The following is a 25,740-nucleotide window of genomic DNA, read 5'->3' as shown; positions in this document are numbered from 1 at the left end:
AGTTTCCCTCTCTGTGTCTTGTCATATTCCACAGGGCCAGTGGAGATTGTTTTTCTTCTTTTGTCTGTTAAGGACTAATTATATTTTCTACTTGTGCCTCTTTGCCTAGGTCCTCAATGGCAGAGGGATTCTCAAGGAGATGCTGACTTACTAATAAAGAAATATCCAAAAATAAAGCTTTGTTACACACAGAATATATTGCTTAGGAGCAAGAAAAATCTGGATTGGGAGTCCTTTCTGCAACAAAGCAGAGAATAAATAAATACTTACCCAATACGGGAATTTTTCCTACAGTATAACTGACAGGTAGTTATTCAGGTTTTACCTGTATTACTGTAGTGGCCAACTGTTTCCTGCTCCAGGGGTCAGTCCATTCCAGAGGTGAACAGGTGTATTTATTTTCATGCATTGTGTGGCCATAATAGGTTGTAAAGAACTCAAGAGCAGGGACTTTAATTAATTCTAGTTTGCATCCTTACAGGTCCAACATAGTGCTTTATACATAGAAAGCTCTCAGCAACTGTTTGCTGAGGTAATGAATGAATTCTGTTGAGGCACATTCTGCCGCTATAATTTTTATCTTTTGGTTCTGATTCTGCTTCTTAATGCTACAGTTTGACAGTCCTTCAGATATATGTAGGCAGATACTATATTTTTACTTAAACATTTTTGGGGCAGGACAAATATTTCTATTTCCTTCAGGTGCCCTGAAGATGATTTTCACACCATTCCGGTCACTTTCATTTGAATTCTTTAAACAGAAAAGCAGAGCATAGCTCTGTGGTCATATCTAATGGCATAATCTATTACCAGCAGAAAACATAGCAAGGAAGTTAAAAGAGAAAAGGAAGAATTTTACATATATATTAAAGAAAATGGCTTGGAAAAATAAGTTTGCTAGTAAATAAAGAAGGGCATGAGATTAATGTGAGTCTAGAATGTATATTTTAAGATTAATAAAGCATTTTGGTATAGCCTCTCATGAAATTTTACTTGCAAATTTGAATGGAATTGGCTTGGCTAAAAACTGAATCCCACTGTCTCAAAAACCACTTAGAAGGTTGTGAACAAAGGGTAATGAGAAATAGCCAGTATTTGGGGCTAAGGTAGTGTCCAGAAACCACTGGATTGGTGCACAGCTCGTCCTGTGCACAGTTCTCTGAATGCTTGGAAGGATGAAGTAAAGAGCTAGCAAATACTTGCGTTATTGGCCTTTGAAAGTTCAGAGCTGCAAGCATGAGCAGAGACTGAGTGGAAACAGGAAGGATGCTAATAAGACACAATAAAAGTAGATAGCTGTAAATTCACATACATGAAATGATAATTTGGACTGCCTCAAGATGAAACCAAATGCCAGGATTCAGCACTTCCCACTCTGGTTTACATGTAGTTTAATGGAATATCTGTTCAATGAGGGGTATAAGTATGAGTGGTTCAGGCAGATCAGAACCTGCAAAGTGGTCAAATCCAGACACGTTTGTGTCAACTCACTTATGGTATCTGATTCAGTGCCTCCAGTAATCTCAGTACTTCTAAAAAGTTAAAAATCAATAGTAATAATTAAAAAATACTAGAGTTTTCTTCATAGAGCTTGATATGTTCCTTAGAGTCTCATAAAATCTTTGTGGCCTTGATTTACTTTGGCAATGTGGACCTAAAGCTCTGAATACTGTTTTCAGCTCGTATTTATAATGCTTCCCAGTCTCAGCATCAACTGACAGTTGACTTCTTTATGCCTGTTTGTCCCTAGATGCACTATTGTACTTGAAACTTTCACATTTCTTTCTCAAAGTGCTTGCTTCCACTACTTACATATTATAGAACTGTTTCTTTGCAATAATAGTTACATAATTGTAAAGCTGGCTAAAAATTGGAAACAATATTAGGCATTTCGCTGGTTGGAAGATTTGCGACGTTCTTTGTCTGAGATCACCATCTCATTTATTGTTCAGAGTAGGACATGTTTAAGAGCAGGAGGGGGTGCTATCATTGGAACACTGAGATACTTGGACAATAGGCCTAAACTGACATTTTCCTGGAAAAACTACCTTTGACTAATAAAATGGATTCCTCTAGGTGCTTTGGTGATTATACCCGTGGCTATACAGGCCCTTATTTCTGAGGGGAGATAAATTTTTTGGAGTTATTTGTCTCTGCCTTTCAACCAAAATATATACAATGAACTATCTCTTATGTTTGGAAAATTCTTTCCTAGCTTTGAACTCTCAAATATACCTTGCTTGCCACAGAGCTTAGTTGTGTATTTACCCTGTGCATCATGGCAGACTGGGGTTGGAGTGAACTTCTACAAGTGAGCTGCCCAATTGAAGAAATACAGTGTTACAATGATATCTGGGAGATTGATTACTGAGATAAAGGTTACAGAGTAGGGTACATTTTGGGAAGTAAGATATAGGAAGTATAGCTTAATGTCAGGCCAGATCTGAACTGCCTGTGTACTGACACGAGAGGATCTTGCAATCAGAGTATATGTACATGAACTCAATTAGTGTAAAAAAAACTATTTAATTCAAATCATAATTGAAAGCCTAAGGATAACCAACCAAATAGAGTAGGGACAATATGTTTTTATATAATTTTTGAATAGATATAGCTTAAAAGCTGGCATTTACATTTTAATTCCTCCGAGTGTGCTACTAAAAATCTTAGTATCTTTGGTCATGAAAGTCATGGAGACAGTAAGACTGAGAATTACAAATTTGATGGTCTAATTCCTTAGAGTTAAACCTTTGACAAGTGAGAGGTTGAAGGGCAAAGGACGGTTGGAGATAGGGCTTATCATGATTTGGGGGCAAAGTTAAGAGTATGTGACTTGGGCCTTTTGACTGTAAGAGAAACAAACAGGATCTTGAGGGAGATACAAGTCTACCAGATGCCTTAGAATTCCAAAGGGGACACAGTGATATTTGCTAATGTGTGAAGCGTATTGAGCATTAATTAAAGGGCCTGCTGTATGTACTTAGGCTAATGCAGATATCCTCACATTGCCGAAGAGAACATATGCTGTGCAGGGACCCTGGGGATACAGCCTGGGCCCATAGTCTCTGAAGACACAAAAGGACAGTCAATCTGCTCAGGCAGCTGCTTCCATCATAGTTATTATAGATAGGACTTGTGCTATTATTTGGATTTTGAGAAGCCCAGGAATTGATGAGAGAATAATTGAATCTCAAGTTTGGCACTCCCCCCCTCTTCCTTATGATGCCTGAAATCTTTCCAGAACACTGACCCTGTGTCCTCTCTCTTTTTACCTTATAGCTAAGCGTGTTCAGAGAGTTTACTTTGTCTTTGTTTTCTCTTAGATTTTTAAATCTGCTTTCTGTCCCCACTGATTCTTTGAAAGGTCGTCTCTTAGTGGACTTCTTCAACTACTTGTTTATATTTGAGTTATTTTCTAGACAGTAAGCTCCATGCAGGTAAGAGTCGGGGCTGTCTTGTTCATCACCATTTCCCCATCTGGCATAATATAAAGCACATTACTAAGCATAGTATAAATATTAGTTGAAGCAGTGAATGAATGAATGATCTAATGGCTCTAGCCAATGAATATTAAGTAGTCCTTAATCCATTCATAGAAAGATTTTCTTTCTGTCTATTTCAGTGGCCCTTAAAAGTTGGCATTTAGAGTGTTTGATTTTCTGTCTTTTTGTCTAACTCTGTGTACTTTTCTGGGTGACCTGTCCTTGGATAGATATTTGTAGATGGCTCCAAAATGCCATGTCTAGCTGCAAGCTAAGACCTTTGTCTTCCACATATTGGATCAATCTGTCCAACTATCTGCTGAACGTTTCCACATGAATAAGTGGTCCTCTAGCCTATATTTGGAAATATCCTGTGGCAGAGGATTCTCCATAGATGCTTCAGGCTATGTATTTCAGTGAACTAAATGTATCTTACAGTACTATCTATTCTTCATCCTGGTTTTCCTTAAGATTATTCTAGATAAGTTTAATCTTTTGTCAATTTTTGCCACCACAATTTTCATATGTTCTAGTTATTAAATAAAGATTTAAGATTTGTATTTGTGAAAAATGCAGAAGAGAAGGTTGGAGCCTCTTATAAAACATGAACGCTGCAAGCTTAGTACTTTGGCTAAATAATACTTCTGAGCTCCTACTGTGTGTCAAGTCATGTGCTAAGCACTTCTACATAAATTATCTTTAATTCTCATAAAAGCTCTGCAAAATAAATGTTATTAGTCATATTTTACAAATGTAGAGACTAAAGCTTAGGAAAATTAAATATTTTGTGCCAGTCATACAGCTAGAATGTGCCAATGCTCTACTAGGTCAGATTGGTTCAAGCCAAAGCTCTTATTTAATCCACTATATACACATTCACTGGACCTTTCTGGATTTAATGAAATCAGTGGTCTTGGCATGTTTCTTAGCAATATATATATATATTTTCATTTTTTCTCTTTCTTTCTTTCTTTCTTTCTTTCTTTCTTTCTTTCTTTCTTTCTTTCTTTCTTTCTTTCTTTCTTTTCTTGCTGAAACTTCCTATACCTGTCTGTCTGATCCTCTCTGACTCTCTGACTGTACCTCTCTGATTCTAGCTTGCACATTAGCTCTGAATCTGATGAATCTCTTGTTTTTTTCTGTCTCTTTTTCTTGAGATGCTGGAATGACTAAATAGAATAACTCTGATTTAGAATCCGAAAACTTTTCCATTTCAGGGGTTTTATGATTCATCATCAAGGTGGTAAATGGGAATCCTTGGGCAAGAATATGAGCTCCTGGGGGTGGAGAGTGAATGAGTCTGTTCTGATATAGTCAGGTTGTGCTTTTCTGTTATGCTGGACTGCAAGGAAATGGAGAGGGTAAGGAGATAAGAGGTGTGAGAAATGACATCCCAGAGGGACACAAATTCAGGGAGAAAAGTGAATGTTCTTGAATTCATGGAAAGACACATCATTGCCCCAGTTTTTTGTTCATGGCCTGGGCCACTCTCATCAAGGAAGGGGGTGACTTCAGTGAAAAGAGGCAGTCAGGAGAAGAGAACAATAACGCTGAGTTTGAAGGGGGAAAGTCGCAGGAAGTGGTTCATATGCTTCCCGATTACTGGTCCTTTGAAGCTTCCTCTTAAAATTGAATCAGGGCATTTAAGAAGATGGGAGTCAGAAAAATACCACTGCTAACAACAGCCAATATTATTATCACTCTTGTTGTTGCTATTTTTGTTGTTACCAAGTGCTTTTGTCTTTGATAGCCACTGTGCTAAGACCATGATACCCATGCCTCATTGATCCTCACAACTCCTACACAAAATATATAGCTTTCTCTATTTTATTTTTTTTTTAAATTTTTTTTTCAACGTTTTTATTTTATTTTTGGGACAGAGAGAGACAGAGCATGAACGGGGGAGGGGCTGAGAGAGAGGGAGACACAGAATCGGAAACAGGCTCCAGGCTCTGAGCCATCAGCCCAGAGCCCGACGCGGGGCTCGAACTCACGGACCGCAAGATCGTGACCTGGCTGAAGTCGGACGCTTAACCGACTGCGCCACCCAGGCGCCCCTAGCTTTCTCTATTTTAAAGTTGAAGAAATTGAGGCTTGGGGATGTAAAATGCCTCACACAAAGAACAGCAAGAAAGTGGCAGAGTTGTAGAGAACTTCCACTATACTGTACATCCTTGGTATATTTCCTTGGAATATTCATTGACTTGGTTGCTCATATGCTTCATGAAACCTGGGAAGGATCGTTTAGATGTTCTTCTACCTTCTCTGGGTTTCATGCTAGAATCTCAGCAGCACTGAAGGCCACAAGGCATGCACCCACATTCACACACACAGACGTTACCTTGCTCTCCCTGGCCAATTAATAGTGAGGATACATTATCAGAGCTAATAGGACTCAAATGAAGAAAACTGGTCAAGTGAAACCCTGTAAATTGGTTTGTGTGTTTCCTCTGTCTCTTTTAATAGCTGATGCTAGGGATTTTCATCCTTGTCCAGCCAGGCTACAAGAGAAGGGATTAGTGTAAATAACTCCCAGGGCAGTGATAAGAGTGCAGCCAGCTGCTTCGATGGACCATTTATTAGCATGACAGGGATTCAGACCTGGAACAGGGAGATCTTTCCTCTGAAAACACCACTTTGCTTCAGAAAGATGACCAAACCCCATCTCCCCCTCCATGTCTTGTCTTCATTTTGTTTTCTTCCTTTCTTTCTGTTTCTTTCTGTCACTATGAGTTTGCCAACCCCACCCAGTGTGAAGCAGGCTTTTTGTCTTGCAATGAATGAGGTCTACAGTTCAAGGGGCAGACCTTCTTAGAATGCATGTTTCTTTGAGCAGCAGCAGCAGCAGCAGCAGCAGCAGCAGCAGCAGCATAGTGTGGTGAAAACCTCAAGGCTTGATTCTCAGGCTGGCTTCTCCACTCAGTACATGTGTGATTTTGACTGTGTTGCTTAACTTCTCTGTACTGAATTCTCTGACTCCCTGGCAAATGGGGATTATAAAACCACACATCTTGTAGGTAAATATAAAGGCATTGAGAGCAGTGCCTGGTACAGAGTTAAGTGGTTAATGCATGTCAACTGCTGTTACTAGTGGAGAGAGAGAATGAGCTTAAAGGAAGGAAGGGTGGGATATTCTGTTCTCTCTGTTCTGTTCACCAATTCTGTGCTTTTGTTTCCCATTGGATGCTATAGCAGCTCTGCTCTGGGTGCAAGACCTGATTTTGTATTTCAGTTCATGTTATATATATTATACATATTATATACATATAGTACATATGATATACATATAACATGTAAGTGATCAGGTGAGCAGGGCTTAAATGTCTTGGATACCTGTATCTTGTCCGGCATTAGTCTTTCCCTGGAGAAGTCCTCCAACAAAGGACAAAGCTGAGTCAATGCACATTCTTTATGGCAGTCTTTGAAGATTTTGCTTTAGTCTTCCTCCATGTGGTGGTCTCCTGATGTTGGATTATAAGGTTTCCTTTGTCTTAGCTAAGGGTAAATTTTCTTGGACCCTCATTGACTTAAGTACTGGAGGGTGGGGAGCAATCCTAGCTAATGATCTTTAAAGGAAGATCATACTGAAGAAGGAAAGATTTTGCCTTACTGCCCAGAGCAGAACAGGGGTAGGCCACCCAACTAAGGTCTTTTTTTTTTTAATTAAAAAAAAAAAAGTTTATTTGTGTTTGAGACACACACACACACACACACACACACACACACACAAACAGTGTGAGCAGGGGAGGTTCAGAGAGAAAGGGAGACACAGAATCTGAAGCAGACTCCAGGCTCTGAGCTGTCAGCACAGAGCCCCATGCAGGACTCAAACTTACAAACTGTGAGATCATGACCTGAGCCAAAGTTGGCCACTTAACTGACTGAACCACACAGGTGCCCCACCAACTAAGGTCTTCTTAAGGGGTGGTGGTGACCTAGATAAGACTGGAAAGTAGTCTTTAGCCCAACTAATTTCTTAAATGTTGTGAATGAAAATAAGAAAATTTACTCATACATACCAAATAAAATCTTAAGAGGCACAGATCTTGGATATAAGTCAGGATTCTATCATATGTCCTTAGCCTTGACAGATCGCATCATTAACCCTCCTTGGGGATAAGTAAGTGGGGGAAAGTCCAGGGCAGAGAGGAGGAGTGCACAGGGCTTTGTGGAAAGGGAAGTTAATTACCTACAGAGCAAGAAAGGGGTGTAGCAGGCCGACTCGGGGATAGAGCAGTATTTCTCAAACTAAAGGATAAAGATACATTCTCAGAGGTCGATGGGTTCTTTTTAAGAGGTATCTAATTGTATGTGATAATCCAAAAAGAGCATATAGGCAAATTCTAGTCTATCTGTATAACCCTCTCAGGAGTCTCATTTGCATTTATGCTGCGTCTAGTAGTACTTTTCAAAAATCTTAAGTTATGATCGAGAACAGAAGTAGACATCATACAGGTGATACATTGGTTCCAAAGGAAGGCCAAATGATGCTGTGGCAGTTTGTGCAGTGGTTTGAATAAAGGAAAAAAATGGAGAAATGAATAATCCCATGATATATCATGTTAAAAAAATAACAAAAAACAAAACTGGCAGACTCAGAAGAACCAGATGTGGAGCATTTTGAGCAGCTATAGTGAGCTCTGGTTTCATTTATTAAAAAATACATAATCCAAACACTATATATTGACTATTTGAGTTAGTTGGATTTGTAGTTTAAATATAATGTATAAATTAATTTTGATTCTGAAGGTTTATAAGAGATGTAAGTATGAAGATACTTTACCTAGTTTTTTGTTTGTACATATTCAGGTAACAGTTTTATTTAGCTAACATTTAGATAGTACTTATACTAAGCCAAATGCTATTCCAAGAATTTTACATATTGTAACTCATTTCGCCCTCATAAATTACCCCATGAAGTTGGTATCATCATTATTCTCAAATGGAAAAAAAGACACAGAGGTGCCTATAGATGCATGAGGTTTGAACCCAGGTTTTCAGGATCTAGAGCCTATGCCTTTAATCACTACTTTATATGGCCCTTTTTAGGACTCATGTGATAATCCAGAATAATCTCCTCATTTCAGAGTTCTATTTCAGTATAAGGTAACATATTCATAGGTTCTGAGCATGAGGGCCTGGACATCTTGGGGAGGGGGGCATTATTCTGCATACTGTGTGGGGTGACAGAAGTAACTCCCAAAATGTTTGGCCTTAAAGCCGCAGGCCAACACATATGGATGATTCTATACATAAAAATAATTGGCTTGTCCTAATGAATTAATACTGCCAGTTAACGTTACTTGAACAGTTACTATATAGCAGACGCCTTTCTAAATGCTTTGTGTTGATCAACTCTATGTAATCCTCTTAACACCTCCATGATCTAGATGTGCTATTCCTTACTCTAATAACTAGAGATGAAGAGCCAGAGAGGTAAGTTAACTTGTTGACTAGTTAGTGGTAGACCTGGGATCCATCTGGGTAGGTCTGGGAACCAGACCTAAGCAGTTTGGTTCCATGTTCTTAACCACTCTGCCATAATCTCTCTCAAAGTATTGGTCAGTAGAAGTTGTATTAAAATGTAGCTTATTGGGGTGCCTGGGTGGCTCAGTCGGTCGAGCCTCCGACTTCAGCTCAGGTCACGATCTTGCGGTCTGTGAGTTCACGCCCCGCATCGGGCTCTGTGCTGACAGCTGGGAGCCTGGAGCCTGCTTTGGATTCTGCGTCTCCCCCTCTCTCTGCCCTCCCCTTGCTCATGCTCTCTCTCTGTCTCAAAAATAAATAAAAACATTAAAAAATTAAAAAAAATGTAGCTTACTGGTATGAATTATTTCCTACCAGCTAGAGCTCCTATTATGTAGTGGGAGTAAGACATTAAGGCAGTGTCTTTCTTGAAACTGATGACAACGAGCACTTTTCTCATAAGGTCTGTCTAGGGAGTCATATGGTTTGCGAAGAGATAACCCCTTTCGTAATTAGCCACAAGAGTGGGCTCATGGCTGATTCCACAGTGCTGGCTATCAGTACTCCTCTTCTTTAGCACTGCTGGATGTCCCTCTAGAAAAATCTCCCTAATTTCTAATAGAATTCAAATGTTTGAAGGATCTGTTTGGCCAATAAACTTTGGGTTGGATCTGTGTGTCTCTAAATAACTGATTGTTTTGGTCAACTGGAGATAGGGTTTTTAGAAGGAAATTAAGGTTAAATGAGATTATAAGAGCAGGGTCCTGATCCAATAGGATTCATAAGAAGAGTTTGAAAAAGAGATGTCTGTCCTAGTGCACACACTGAGGAAAGGCCATGTGAGGACACAGAGAGAAGGCAGCCATCTGCAAGCAAGGATGAGAATCTTCAACAGAAATGGAGCCAGCTGACACCTCGGTCTTGAAATTCCTGGCCTCTACAACTCTGAGAAATAAATGCCTACTGTTTAAGCCACCCAGTTTATGACATTTTGTTATGGCAGCCTGAGCAGACTAAGATGTAGCCAATCATTTGGTATCACAAAGGTAGTCTCTCGAGTCTGGAGAGAAATGAAGGTGGGGAAATTTTCGTATAAACGTTTTTCTATTTCCATAATCCTTTCAGATTCTGATGGTCTGTAAAGGGTTGGTTTGAAATCTAAAACTGCTAGACTAGCTTCTGAGACTGAATAAATGGTTTCAAGCTAATTGTTAAAATCTCTGCTGTAGCCATTTGTGTTCCTTGCTGTTTTTAGAACCCACTAGGGAAGCTCTTGCTTCAGGTCTTGGCACTAGATTTTCCCTTTGCTGAAGGATGCCACCTTAGAAAGGTGACATAAAGGTGAGGCTTTCCTCGTGCACTCTATTTAACCTCACAACAGCCCACCCTCAAATATTCTCCATTTTTCTCCTCCCTGAATTACTCATTTTTAATAGCTCTTACCTCTAACATGTTGTACATTTTCCTTATGTTGTTTATTATCTATTTTCCCCTCAAGAAGATGCACACTCCACAAGAGTGGGGCTTTTTGTATGTTTTGTCCACTATTACAGTCTTAGTACCTAGAAAAGGGTCTGATACATGGTGATGCGTTCAGTGTTCCTTGGACAAAGTGATGTGTTGAGTTCTAGGCTCATTTTTTCCCCACATGGATCGTCTTATTAAATTCTAACTCTTTGGAGTAGATTTATTTTTATTATTATCCCAGTTTTACCAATTAGGAAGTTGAGGCCTAGAGAAATTAAGTAACTTGTCTAAAATACTATTGCTTGCAAAAGGCAGATCCAGCTTTCTCACCCAGGAAGTCTATTTCCAGAGCATGCACGTTTATCCACTCCTACTTCTACCAATCTTTATTTTATTTTGTTATTTGCTGACAAATAACTAGCTTACTTTTTTTTTTAATTGGGGTTGCTTTGGCTGTATAAGTGAAACTTAACTATGGGGGCTTATTTGAATAGGGGTTTCTTTTCTTTATTTGTTGAGAAAGTCTAGAGGGACATCTTTTAGGAAGAGCACAGTTGGTCAAGGAGGGCATCAACAATGCAGGGTCCTTCTGATTTACTCCCTTATCACCCTTAGCATGTTGGTTGCTCAACCTGTGAGCATGCTGTCCACATATGAGGTGGGAAGAGGCAGAAAAAAGCAAAAGGCAAAGGGCCTTGAGAACAATCTTTCCTTTTCAAACTTATTTTAATAAGAGAAAGAGTAGCTTTCTCATAAGCCCCAAGAGTAGACATCCATATATATTTCATTGTCTGGAAATGACTGTGTATCTGCAACTGAGCCATATTAAATAGATTAGGGAATAATGTTAGTAAGGTACAGAGGGACAATAGACAGGGGGTGGTCACAGTAGTGTCCATCATGCCTTTTTATTCTCTTTAAGGCCTTTGTACCAGGATGCTTTGTCCTACAGTAATCAGAAAGTGCAACTCGAATTGACATAAACAGTTGGGAAACTGTCACTCCAGGATATCTGGAAGTAAGTCAGATTTCAGAGTTGGTTGATTCAGTTGTTCAAAGATGTCCTCAAGGAATTAGGCTCTTTTCATCTCTCTCCTTTTCTATCCTTAGCAGTGCCTTCATTCAGATGCTGGAAGCAAAGTGACTGCAGTAGGTCCATATGTTAGATCTATGCAGGGCAACATCTATGAGAAGAGGGACAAATCCTTCCCTCCTTCCCTCCCTCCTTCCTTCCTCCCTTCCTTTCTTCCTTTTCAAGAATGACATTGCCTCATCTAGAAATCCTTTAATAGACATCTCAAGTCTTGGCCAGAATTTTGTCATGTGCCCACTCCTGCATCCAGTATGGCTAAGCAGGTTTGACTCAGACTATAGAGGCTCATCCACAACTTACATCTGGGGAGGAAGAGTCAGCCACCTTTGACCTTTGAAGCCTATGGGCATAAGGAGCTGGGCAGAGGCTGGAAAATAATTTCTTATTTTGTTAGAAGGAAAGAGAGGAGGCTAGAAGTTGGACAGATAACCAGTAGTATCTGCTAAAATATTTTAAAAACTATAATTTGGTTTATTATTTTCCAGCTGATTTTTGAGTTGTGACTTCCTTGAAGATGAATTTGACAGGTAAAGTTCTAAAAATGCCTAAACTATTAGATTAGTAAGAATCTGAGGCTTGAATCAATTGTAACTCCTAATCTTTGATCACATTTCTGCAGCAACTCTATACTTGCCTGGCATATTAGCCCTGGTGGTGATGATTATGGAGGGTGTAAGAAATTTAGGAACATTTACTAAAAGGAGCAAGCCAGTTTCTACATATCTTCCTGTCTTACAATTCATGATTGCTTCTGTATTAGTCCTGTTGCAATGTTCTCTTCTTGTGAGTGATGTCATAAAAACAATTCATCTTGCAGCCATTCAAGACAACTCCATATAACCTGCAATATTTTGCAGGGAAATTGATTTCCCAATTTAAACTTCATGGTTGACTGGTTGTGCTGTTTATAAACAAATAGCATGAATAATTTAGTTGAAGATTTACTATGCATTACAGATATCATTCTTTTTGTTTTTTCAAGTTGTCTACATATGCTGTTATCAAGAAAAAGAGATCTTTGAAATCAGAGAAGGTGTAATTGGAGTTTTGTGCAGATCTTGTTCAGGAGTTTGCCACATTTGGTAGAAGTTTATATTAAACCTAGGTCAATTTAAAATGAAGTGAAATTAACTTTAACAAGTGTGTTCTGTGAGCAGGGTATTATCCTAGACTTGTTGACATACCCTATCTTATAAGCCATAATAACTCATTTTATATAGGTGAAGAAACTGAAGCCCAGAAAGGCATAAGCCATTTGACCTAGGATATAGGTAACAAAACAGAGATTTAATAGGTCTTGCTGTGCCTATTTTAGTTGCCATACTACAGACTGAGCATATCCTTCCCTTCTCTGGGGGCTCATTGCTGCTTTGCTGCTGTTTTTACACATTTTTCTTTATAATGGATCTCTTTGTAGATATCCTGGTGATTCTGCTGACTGAATGGAAAATCTTGGTTCTCCCACTCAGCTGACCATTTCAAAGCAGTCACTGAATATTCCTGATACGTCTGTTTGTACAAGCTCTGGATCATGGGAGCTAACATGCTTGTGGTGGGCAAAAATGCTTCTTAGCAAACATTTCCATTTCTTCTCCTTTAGGACACAAGGAAGGATTGTACTTCTTGGCCCCTTTGAGACCATGTGATTAGTCCTGGTCATTGAGCTGTGAGCTGAAGTGTCATGTGTCACTTTCAGGCCAGGTATTTAATGGCGGGCATGAGACCCTCTGGAGAACTGGCAACATTTGAGTTGGCATTTGCTCCATCAGGCTGAGAGGCCCTGAGTGACATTGCTGAGCAAAAACTCCCCTGCTCACATGATATAGACATGGAGCGTTATAAAGAAATAAGTTGTAATTACTCCCAGTCACTGAAGTTTTGGGGGTTGATTATTACAGTAGCTGAATATAGGTAGCCTTGACTGATAGGGGTATAGAGTGTTTATTATATACCAGGCTCAGTAAGTAAGTGTTTTATGTGTATTATCTTGTCAACAACCATCTGAAGTGGCATAATTATCCCCATTTTATACACCAGGAAATTGGGGCTTAGTGGGTTTTCATAACTTGTGAAGGTCATCAGATCATCCAAACCTGACTTTGAGTCCACCTCTCTTCTTTAATAGTTTATCCTGTTTTAAGTCACCAAAGATATTTGGCTTTTTTCCCCTCTTCTAACCTTCATCTGAGTCTGTACTAGTGGACACTTTTGGGTCAGTCTTGCATTCATACTGGGAAATAGGAGCATAGTATGGATTACCACTGTTGGCTAAATTAGAAGTTTATATCAGGACTAAGACAGTTGAAAGTGAAATGAAACTTGCACCCACTCGTGTGTTCTACTTATTCCAGAACTCTTAGACAAGTCATATCACCTCACTTTAGTTAGATGAAGGAACTGAGGTTCAGGGAGGTGTAAGTCATTTGATCTAGGAAAAAGGTAACAAATTGAGATTCAAAGACAGTGCTGAGCGAAAATCTGCACTATTTTAACAACATTGTATAGCAGATTTCAAAAGCACAGAGAAAACCAGTCATGTTCATCTCATTGTGGAGTGGAGGGTTCTAGTGTGTCTTCTGTAGAACCAGTCCTACAGGATTCCTTGAGAATCTTGGGTTCCATGGCTGAGTTAATTTGAGAGCTAAAGCATACTATGTTACCACTTTTGATACCCATTAGTATAGTACTATCTCTGAGGAGTTCTTCAGTAAAGAAATATATTTGGGGCAACTGAGTGGCTTAGTCAGTTGAGTGCCTGACTCTTTATTTCAGCTCAGGTCATGATCCCAGGGTTGTGGGATTGAGCCCTGTATCTGGCTCTGCACTGAGCATGGAGCCTGCTTGAGATTCTCAATCTCTCTCTCTCTTCCCCTCTTTCCCGCTCGTGCTCTCTCTCTCTCTCTCTCTCTTAAATAATAGATATATGTATGCATGTGTGTGTGTGTGTGTGTGTGTGTGTGTGTGTATGTATATATATATAAGAAACCTGTTAACCCAGACCTTGCTGGACTTAATTGACCACTGAACACCCCACCATCCTAAAAAGTGAGCTCCTTTTTTGTCAATAATCCTCAAGAGATTCTAAGGTACAAATTAAATGTAGAACTTGAAGCTATTGGAATCAAACATAACCATTACGTCCTAGAAAAGAGATGACTGTATTTCCTTCTTGCTGACTTAACACAGAGAATATTTTCACTTGACCAAAATAGTCCTTGGTCAAGATCCATTTCCTCAGGATAGCCAGAAAGGTAGCTTTTTCTTTATTAGTAACTTAGGGGGCTCATGTTGTTTTTTATGTCATTTTGCTTATATGTTAGCAGAATCCTTCTCTCCTGTGGTTCTTAGTTCATGAAGGGATTATGTGGCAATCTGGACCAGTGAGGATCCTCCCTGGGGCTTTTCCAGCAGTGCTGTTGGAGAAAAGCTGCTCTTTTCCTCTGGTATTGCTAAGGTCTGGAGTGTGAGTCTTGTGTTGCCAGTGATGATAATGTTTGTATTTATAACTGGAGCCTAAGAATTGATCCCTGTTGACAGTGCTTGAGTCTGTAGATCCTGCTGTGCCTGAAGTCATAAGGTTTATCCCCACATTTTTTGGTTATATGAGCAAATGCCCCCTCCCTCCCTCCTTCCTTCCCTCCCTTCCTTCTTCTTTCTTTTCTTCTTTCTTCTCCCCCTTTCTCCTTTACTTCCTTCCTTCCCTCTCTCTCCCTCTCTCTTGCTAGTAGTTACAGTAAGATTCTTCCTGCGATTGTGAACTGAAAGAGCATTGATTAATATATCTACCTTCAATAAATTTAGGTAAAACAGTGTTTTATTCTCCAAGGCTGGGGATATTACTGAACTGCGGAATAATAGAGGATGTGCGAGCAAGTGCCGTAAAGTCTAGGAAATGTCTCCCAGTGCTGATAGAGCTGGGAGTTTCGGAATGTGTCATTGTTTTCACGGCTGGGCTTCCAGCAGCTAACACAGTCACTGGCTATGATGAAAGGTGTTCAAGGAGTATTTGTTGACTGATTTAAAGAACACATATAGCTTCATCTTTTGGGAAAAATCAACTTCTTTCCTTTCCTTAAGTACTGATTACCAACTATGTACTAGAGACTTGGAATCATGAAAGAACTCAGTTTTCAAGAAGCTTATACTATAATGGGATGGGCGTTTAGAAACAAACATAGAAATACTAAAAAATAAAATTTTGGGAGAAACCTGTTGTCTGAGAGGACAAAGAAATACTGACTGTTAGTAGGTATGAGAGCTCAGAATACATACACCAGAGTTAAAAAAACTGGAAACCAGCAAACCAGGTTTCGCTCGATCATATATTTGAAAAATCGGAAAATTTTATACAAAATTGCACGTTGACATTGTGTCTCTCGGCACTGGTGAAACTAGCAACATGGGCTTGTGTGTCTCTGTGGGAACAGTGGACAGGAACGGAGGAACAGCTCACCCCTCTGTGGGAAACATGTCGGAAACATGTGCACACCAGTTAGGCACAGCTTGTACCACACCTTCGTCTTGCACCCTCTTGCACGTGTCTACGTCACTCATTTGGGTTGCATGCCTGTCTCATGCAGGCATCTGTGTTTGTCAGCCTGGTGTCCACTGTCACCTAGGTGGCTAGCAAGGAACATTCCAGGGGTGCAGGGATCTCATAATCCATCTGCTGATCAAAGTCCTTTTCGACAGTTATTAAGTATTGAGACAGGGAATGGAGAGTGAACTCTTTAGGATTAGGAACGCTCCCCCGACAGTTCAGAGGAGGCATCTTAACCCTGCATTTTCTTTCATTAGCTTCGTTTGAGGCCCTGAAATGGGATCGTTAAATGCTATGCAAGAGGGGCGCCTGGGTGGCTCAGTTGGTTAAACGTCCGACTTCAGCTCAGGTCACAATCTTGTGGTCTGTGAGTTTGAGCCCCGCGTCGGGCTCTGGGCTGATGGCTCGGAGCCTGGAGCCTGCTTTGGGTTCTGTGTCTCCCTCTCTCTCTTCCCCTCCCCCGTTCATGTTCTGTCTCTCTCTGTCTCAAAAATAAATAAACGTTAAAAAAAATGCTATGCAAGACTTGTACTTTGGTAAGGCGGGGAATCTACTACAGGTGGGAAACTTGAACATCTCCTCTATTCTACAGGCTACACACGCTTATTTAATGTGCTTCCTTCAGGACAGACTTCATTACATACACTGGGACCCAGTGTTGCATAGTGGGAGAGCCCTGCCCAAAAGTCAGGAAGCTCAGATTTGAATCCTGGCTCTACTATTAAATAGTTGGGTGATGTTAGGCATGCTACTTTGCATTCCTTGGTCTGTTTCCTCCTTGACATAATCAGGAATTTGGATTAGATAATAACTAAATTTTTGCCAGCCCTTAAAATATAGATATCGTACCACATCTTGCTGTGTCAGGAGAGAATGTGGTTTGGCGGTCTAAGCCTCTGGAATCAGGGGTTTAGATTCCTCTACCATGTATTCCCCATATATCTTTGGGCATATTCCCAACCTCTACAACTGTTGTCCCACCTTTCTCAGAAATGGGATCATTGCAATGTCCATGCCATAGGATAGAAGGGAAGAAGATTCAGTGTAGGATGCTCAACGCCATGCCTGGCATATGGTAAGCACTCAATAAGTGATAACTTCTTTAAAGTTACAAATTCCTGCTTTCTGGAAACATTTGTGTGCCCCCTCCCTTTATTTTTAGTTGTTCTTTGCTTTTTAAATTTTCGTGCACATGCTTTACTTGCTAGCAAATCAGTATTGTGGAGTCTGGCACAGGATACAAACATCCTTCCTATGAAACTCTCATTGCCAAATTTGATGTTCCTGGTTAGTGAGCATGTAGATGGTGACAGCACAAGTAGGGGGCTTAACTTTGAGAGAATGCGGTCAGGCATACATCTGAAAGTGAATGAGTTCCCTCTAAGCTCCATTGTCAGCTGAGCTGTGTGAGAGAGCCATTTCTCTCTCTCACTCTCTCTCTCTGTTCTTACTCTATTCAGTAGTGTTTGGCTCTTAAGACAGCTAGTGGCTGGGGCTCCTGAGTGGCTCCGTTGGTTGAGCATCCAACTTCAGCTCAGGTCATGATCTCACGGTTTGTGGTTTTGAGCCCCGCATCAGGGTCTGTGCTGAAGGCTCAGAGCCTGGAGCTGCTTCGGATTCTGTGTCTCCCTCTCTCTCTGCCCCTCTCCTGCTTACACTATGTCTCTTTCTTTCTCTCTCTCAAAAATAATAAATAAACAATAAAAAAAATTTAAAAAGACAGCTAGTGACTAATCTAGAAATGATCAAACGTGTGATTTTGGAAAATTGAGAGGAAGCAAAGACTCCCCTTATGCCATGATCTAACTTTTTTATTTTTTATTATATTTTTTTAAGTTTTTATTTATTTTTGAGACAGAGAGAGACAGAGCATGAGCAGGGGAGGGGCAGAGAGAGAGGGAGACACAGAATCTGAAGCAAGCTCCAGGCTCTGAGCTGTCAGCACAGAGCCTGATGCGGGGCCCGAACCCACAGACCGTGAGATCATGACCTGAGCTGAAGTCGGATGCTTAACTGACTGAGCCACCCAGGCGCCCCTGATCTAACCATTTTAAAAACAATATCTGACTGGGACATGACACGGTTTTCTCCCTATTTGCATTAGCTCGTGCCACAGAGATTCCCAATATGCCTGGCCGGGTTAAGGCTGCCCATTAGCTTCAGAGATCACTACCTTTTCCCTCTTTTCAACTATGTTTAATGAACAAGTATATCTTGTTTGTGTGACATTTAATTTTATACAATGTTAATTTAAGAAATGGATTAGTACAGTGTATATATTAATGGCTGTGTCTCTTCAATCTATTACTGAGCTGTTGGTTTATCCCTGAGAAAATATTACAGGGCTAGGACCATTGCTCAGTAAGAGTAATTTTGCATTGCCTATGGCTGTGCCCTTGTTTTGTCAAGACTACATTACAGACATTCTTTATTTTCTAGAAGTCCAGGGTGTATTGTTTTGGGGCTGCAGCTGATTCAGACTGGATATACCCCTACCCTTCCAACACAGGTCTCTTTACCATGATCATTCGTATTGTTTGGCTATCCTTTGGATGGGAGACATCTGTTCTATTTTTTTTTTTCTTTTCTATTCTTTCTTCGATCTCAGTCTCAGTGGATTGAATAATGACATGTCTTAGTAAATGGTGCATGATCCATATTACTCCTTGCAAGACCCTGCTGTTTTCTTTTTCTTCACTTCATTCCCTACTTTATACCTACTTTCTATGCCCTGCTATACCTCCTTTCTCTCCCTTCACCATAGCAACCGTTCTAGTTGTTTAATTGGTACTTCCTCTTTTTGTGTGTGTATGTCTTCCAAAATATGCACTGCTGTTTTACATGCATGTACTTTTAAATTGTGTAAGTGGTATGATGTCAAATATTTGACCTGCTCACTTTTTAAAATGAATGTTGTGCTTTTAAGATCTACTCATGTTGGTATGGGGACATTGAATCCTTTGCCCGTAACTGCTTGCTATCTTCTTCCTTGAAATGGATCGTCAGCGTCTGTCATGCTGACCCACTGAGAGCATTCAGTTTGTTCATACGAGGTTGACATCAGAGTCAAGTGATGATTGATGATCCCAGAGGAGCTCCTGTGCAGTTTATGTAGGCTCTGATCTCATGACAGGAGCCATGGATATTTTAAAAATTGTTTGTCAGTTCTTGAAGGTACATTGATTTTTCGTGTGTGTGTGTGTGTGTGTGTGTGTGTGTGTGTGTGTGTGGTGGGGGGAGGAATGGAGACTGTGACAGCACTACCCTATACTGTCATGGAGGCAGTGTGAAAAAACTTACTCTGAGGGCAAACCTCATTTTATTTATTAGTAATACAGACATGATCATAATGCATCATGAAGTTGCTGAGGTTAATATGAGATATTTTATGCAATCTGTATAGTACTGTGCCTGGCACATTGATAAATGGCTTGCAATTAGTATTGGAAGTCCAGTGTTGCATTCACACTACAGTGTACTTCCTTACAACAAGATGTGTTCTTTTATTAGTACAGACATTATATGGATTATCTGAAAAATGTGAGCGAAAACTAAGGATGGGGACTGGTGCTCTTTATCCTGAGATTTAATTGTAAGCAGACACACTCATGCTTCATGTGTAACAAACTGTGAAAGCTCAAAGCATGAACACAGCTCATGGTTGTAATCAAATACAACTTACAGCAAGGTTCCTACCTCCCAATCAGTGTTCATAGTTGTTATTGTGTTGCATGGTCTTAATGCATAAATGGTGAACGGTATATATACATACATCTACTGTCATTAGCCTTACCAGCAGACCATGTTTTAAGGTTTCCAGTTGTTCTTCCCATCTCGTTTTCTATTTCTCGTGTTACCAACCCTCATCCACATTAGGGAAAGGCATGTGGGGAGAAGGGGAGCCTGACCCAGGTCATATGGTAAAAGGTGCAGAAGGCATTCTAGAAGGGAGTTAATGAATGGTAATGCTTGAGTGAAAGCACAGGGGCCCAGCAGTGAGAGAGGCTGATGAGTCTATTTTCTCTCTTCTCAGTGAAGAAGACGCATAGGAACTTCACTGGGCTCACCTCGATCACGTCCTGCTTAGGAGAGCAGGAGAGTGGGAGCTTGTGATTGGGAGGTAGTAGCTGGAAAGGAGAAGCAGAAACTGTGTCTTCTGGGGCACAAAACCCCAAACAATGGAGGCACGTTCACCGTTAGTCTGAGCCTGCCAGCCTTTATCTGTTTAGCTTGACATTCCTCTGACTCAGGTATTTGCAACCATGGTCTGTAGGCTAAGTCTATCCCACTGCCTATTTCTGTAAACAAAGTTTTATGGGAACACAGCCAGCATACCCGCTCATTTTCCTGTCGCCTGTAGCTGCTTTCACACACAGCAGAGCTTAGTTGTCATGACAGAGACCTTATAGCGGGCAAAGCCTAAAATATTTACTGTCTGGACCTTTACAGAAAATGTTTTTCAGCAACTGCTTTTAACTCAGTGTAATACTTTCTTTTTCACAGATAAGTATTAGGAGGCAGTGCAGTAGAGTGGTGAAGAGTGTATGCTCTGAAGTCAGAGCAAAGCCTGCAACTTTCTGGCTGTATGGCTTTGGGTCCTCATTGCCTCCTCTGTAAAGCAGTAAAAAATATGCTGTGTCATAATGTTCTTATGAAGAATCAGTATGATGGTGCCTGGAATTTAGTAAGCACCGGAGGCATACTAGCCCTTTGTGAAAGTCAAAAGGTTGGCATATAATTGAACATGAAAAGTGGAACACTGTGGTTAAGATACAAAATGACTCTGGGTGTTTGCCTGTTGGGAAAGCATCTTGCAATTGGGTGTAAGGGACCGGTTGAAGGGAGGCCTGGGTTACTGGGAGTGAATTATGCCCAAATATTTCCCAGGGTCTGGCCTGGTCACTTTCAGTGCATGAAGATGTAAGTAGAGGTTCTTTGCCATCAACCGTGGTGTCTGCTCATCCACGCAGGAGGCTGGAGGGCACAAGGGTTCCTTTCAGGCAGCAGGTGTCTTCTGCCCTCATGTACCAATCTGGGACAGGTCAGGTTATTTGCCCAGAAGTGCAACAGCTCAGGGAGCTAGAAGGGGTGTGAACTGCTACTCCATTTCAAATTAGTGGGTGTCTAGGGTCTTTCCCCTCAGGTGCTGGAAGCCTGATCTGGGAAGCATTCCACAAGACAGAGAATGAGAAATTAAAACTCCAAATTAGAATATCTCCCTACCGTTGAGTGACAGTGATCATTTCCTGCTTGTCTTGCTCTGAGAGCCATGCTACCTGTACAGCTGCCATTGAGCAGATAAGACCAGCCAGGTTAGCTCAAATGGAAGGATTTAACTAACTACTTCCTTCCCATCACACTTTTATCCCATCAATGTAATAGGCTGCTGCTACTATTATATGAAGTATTATTTTTAACACATGGTTGTTTTCCCTTTATGACTTGCTAACGTACCTGCGATTTACAATAGGCTTTAATTTTTTTTTCTTAATGTTTGATTATTTTTGAGAGAAAGGGAGATGAAGCATGAGTTGGGGAGGGGCAGAGAGAGAGAGGGAGGCCCCGAATCAAAATCAGGCTCCAGGCTCTGAGCTGTCAGGACAGAGCCCAACGTGGGACTCGAATTCAGGAACCATGAGATCACGACCTCACCTGAAGTCTGACACTAAACCGACTGAGCCACCCAGGGACCCTTACAATAAGCTTGTAAAAGCAAGCCACTGATTGTAGCTGATGATGCTGCTGAGCAAAATGTTGTAAGCATGGCCTGTTCCAAACTTTGGGTTAGGCACTGTATCCTCATTTGGAGACAGTCTGGAGCCTGCCATACATTAAGTGCTCAATAATTATTTATTGAACAAAGGTTGAATGATGGTAAAGCAACAAAGGTACTAGATGTAATTCCTACCTTTATGAGTTTCCAGTGGGAAAGGTAGACATTAATCAATCCTATTATGTGTGTGATAATCAACTCTGTGAGGTACATGTTCACAGATGAGGTCAAAGATCAGTTGGGTTAAGTGACCTACTTAATGTCATACACCAATCAGTGGAAAGCTAAGATTTGATCCCTGGTCTAACCCTGCCTCCTTCATCTTTAAACCCTATTGCACCTCATAGATAAGTTATTCCTTGGAGAGAACGTGTTTCTGGTAAGCCAAAAAATTTGAAGGTTATGATGAGCACACTTCCAGATAGGAATAAACTCTGTTTTGGCCACTGGCTTGCAAAGGGTGCTGTTTAATTGATTTGGCATCAGAATAAAAGAGATTGAGTGTGTAGGGCTCAGGGGTACTCACTTTAATATTAAAGCAGGGTTTCCTGGAGAGGACCTGTTCCACCTACATCAGAGTTACCTGGAATACTTGCTAAAAATGTGGCTTTCTAGGTTGATTCCAGCTCTGCTGAATCTGAATTTTTACACAAGTTATTTTTATGCACATTAAAGTTTGAGAACTGCTATTTAAAAAGAGGTGCTACTCAGGGTTCAGTGAAGACAACAGAAGCCACCTTAGATATTTTGAATAGGAAACCATTTAATAAAAGAGATTAAAGGGTTTGACCACTATTGAAAAGACTAGGGAGACATCCCCAAAGTGCAAACAAGTGCAGGTCAGTAGCTGTTGGTTATCTCACTTGGCTGTCGCTTCTAAGTGGGTGACCTTCAGGGAGATTGCTGGAAGCCTCTAGCATACCCTTGTCTGCCATGTCTGCCCCGGCACGACTGCCTACATCTACTCTCTTGGTCCTGGCTCCCCCTTCGCTTCTCTCTCTGGATCTCACATGAGGGTGTCTGACTGGCTGCATCTTACTGGAACTGTGGTAGTAAGAAATTCTTAGCAGTGTAGTTTCCAAGCTTTCCACCATTTTGGTACAGGTGAAGGGATGGTTTGGAGAATCACCAAGTGATATCTGCTGTACGGGGATGTTTAAACTCCTCTTAAGTAAAACTGAAGAATTAGTTGAGAACTGAGTCTGTGAAAAAAATCCACAGGTGGTCTGTTAAGAGATACTAGTGATTTACCAAAAAACCAAAACCCAAAACACCTAAAATAATAATACCAAGTGAAAGAGGAGACTGGTTGTGGTATGTTATCTCTCCTCCACTTGGGACAGAGGTGTGTACCTCATTTGCTTCTGGTCCAGACCCATTTCTTTCCCCCCTTTTGTGGGCATCCTGACTGTGTCTCCATCTTGTCCTCCTAAGTTTTCCTTGCCTAATCTATGCTGGTTGTATTCCCCTTCCTTCCAGTTGATTCATTTGGTGGGGGAGGGTGGGGGGCGGGATGAGGGATGAAAGCCCGGGACAAGGGTGTTCTCTCTCCTGGGAATTTGAAAGCAAAACCCAGAGATTGACACAGCCAGGCAGAATTGGTCCTGTACTTCAACGTTATTTTGAGTTGTGGCTTAAAGATCTGGCAATCCAAAAGCTTCTAAGCAGGAGTCAAAAGGAAGCAACACTTCATTAAATGAAAGTCACCTGTAAGTCTACCTCTCAGAAAGACAAAATCTGCCACTTATACTATGGCACAATGCCTTTTCATTATTTAGATTTTTTGTTTTCTGCTTATTGAAGAACTCTTTTAGATTAAAAAACTTTTTTTTAATGTTTGTTCACTTTTGAGAGAGAGACAGAGCATGAGCAGGGGAGGGCAAGAGAGATAGGGAGACACAGAATCTGAAGCAAGCTCCAGGCTCTGGGCTGTCAGCACAGAGCCTGACGCAGGGCTTGAACTCACAAACCATGAGATCATGACCTGAGTCGAAGTTGGATGCTTCGTTTTGTTTAAAATGAACCACCCAGGTGCCCCACCTTTAGATTTTTTAATCATCGTGTTTTTTTTTTCTCATATATTATGCTTTTGAATTTTCTTATTTGTAGTGAACAGGAAAATATAAGTAAAATTGTTAAGGTATTCTTAAAACTTTATGTTCAAAGTCCACCTCTTTGGAGTCACTCTTTATGTACTGTTCCATCCACTTTGCCCCACTATGGCCTCCAAAATTTCCCTGTAAAGTAGTGATAGCATTCTCAACTCAGGGGCTGTGCTTTTCCACCCGGGTAAGCTCATGGCCCCAGCTGCATCGTATGGCACTGAAAGCTAAACAGTTTATGAGATATATAGGGGAAAATGTGAATCCTGGGGCACTCATGATTTTAGAGAGGAGTAGGAGTTTCCGTGGGGTCAGAGGGCCAAGGCTCCAGGGCTTGGCAGGTAGGAAAACACAGAAGGCTGCAGGAAGAGAGACTGAGGACTTCCTACATCTGGTACTGACTGTCTCTACTCCCCCAGTTGTGGCATAGACGATACAACTGCAGGCTTAATAGAAGTTGCTCTTAAGCTGCCTTTTTTTTTTTTTTTAAAGTGGGCTTTTTTTTTTCCCCCTCTTCTAATTAAACAATCCATGACTAAGGTATCCTGGAGAAGTTGGCGCCTAGTGGGGAATATGAACATGTAAACAGAAACAATTACAGGAGGGCATGGTTTGTGCAGTGAAGAAGATTATGTACAAAATCCTTTGGGAGACCACAGGGTGAGCAGATTCATATTTGAGAGGATTCGTATTTACCTTCCCGTCATTTCTGAGCCAGGGACCAGGCTCATTCAAATGTTTTACAAATGACGCTCATTAAGATACAGTGTTGCAGAAGTGAACTGACGATGTTGCACTGTGGAATTATAAACAGGTTATCAACTAAGGCGTATGCAGGTTGGTCACTGCTGTTTTGGGATCTGAGCTCAGGTTCCTGTTTAGTGATTATATTGTTGCTTATTAAGGTCCTACATTTTTCTGGCCACACACAATCTGTCTTTACTGTTTTCCTCTCTTGATTGAGCTTACCCTCCCCCTGTGGAGATCTTTCTTCATGGTTACACAAAGCTGTGCACATTCCTTCCTCCTGTCTTTATTCCTCCCTGCCACCTATTCTTTCTCTGTGCAGTTAAAAATCACCCTTTAAAGCTGAATTCATTCCCGACTCTTTCAAGAAGCCTTCCCTGATTATACCAGTCCAACCCACAGCTCCTTCTCTTACAATTCTTGTGTCAAAACCATCCTTAATAATTTTAATGTGGTTGGTGGTATTTCTCCCAACTAAGTTGTGCATTCTTGAAGGATGGGCGTCGTATCTTAATACTTTTGTTCAGTAAATGTATACTGAGCTGTGTGTTCAGTTCTAGACACTGAGCTCAGTGATGTGGTGAAATAGAGTCTAATAAATGAGAGAAGATACTTTCTAAAAATACATACATGGAAACATGGTAGAAAATGGAGAATATATTAAGACGAGTAGGGATCAAATTCTAGTGGGGATGTAAAAGGGGAAGAGCTGACTTCCATTTGGGGATATAAGAAGCAGCATCCCTGATACAGTAGCAGTTGTGTTGGAGCTTGAAAGATGGTTAGGATGTGAGCACACAGAAGATGGGGCGGAGGTAGGAACCCCCACTGCCCCACACAGTAGTACCTATCTAAAGTTCGGGTTGATCAACTTGTTTTGCAAGGATTTCGATAGCATTTTAGGCTTTCCAGACCATACAGTCTCTGTTTCAGCTACTCAACTTTTGCAATTGTAATGCAGAAGCAAACATAGACCCTGGGGACATGAGTAGGCATGGCTGTATTATAGTAAAGTTTTATTTAGTCAGGGGTGCCTCAGTCGGTTAAATGTCCAAATCTTGATTTCGGCC

This window comes from Lynx canadensis, chromosome D1 (genome assembly GCF_007474595.2).
Source record: "Lynx canadensis isolate LIC74 chromosome D1, mLynCan4.pri.v2, whole genome shotgun sequence".
NCBI lineage: Eukaryota > Metazoa > Chordata > Mammalia > Carnivora > Felidae > Lynx > Lynx canadensis.
Note: the sequence above shows the minus strand (reverse complement) of the source record.